Below are 465 nucleotides of genomic sequence, written 5' to 3' on the forward strand. Positions count from 1 at the left end.
ATTTCAATTTTCTTAAATTTACCAAGGCTTGATTTCTGATCCAAGATATAATCTATCCTGGAGAATGTTCCATGAGCACTTGAGAAGAAAGTGTATTCTGTTATTCTTGGATGGAATGTCCTATAAATATCAATTAAGTCCATCTCGTTTCACATGTCATTTAAAGCTTGTGTTTCCTTATTTATTTTCAATTTGGATGATCTGTCCATTGGTGAAAGTGGGGTGTTAAACTCCCCTACTATGATTGTATTACTGATGATTTCCCCTTTTATGGCTGTTAGCATTTGCTTTATGTAATGAGGTGCTCCTATGTTGGGGGCATAAATATTTACAATTGTTATATCTTCTTCTTGGATTGATCCCTTGATCATTATGTAGTGTCCTTGTCTCTTTTAATAGCTTTTATTTTAAAGTTTATTTTGTCTGATATGAGAATTGCTACTCCAGCTTTCTTTTGATTTCCGT

Source organism: Physeter macrocephalus, chromosome 7 (genome assembly GCF_002837175.3).
Source record: "Physeter macrocephalus isolate SW-GA chromosome 7, ASM283717v5, whole genome shotgun sequence".
Taxonomy (NCBI): Eukaryota; Metazoa; Chordata; class Mammalia; order Artiodactyla; family Physeteridae; genus Physeter; species Physeter macrocephalus.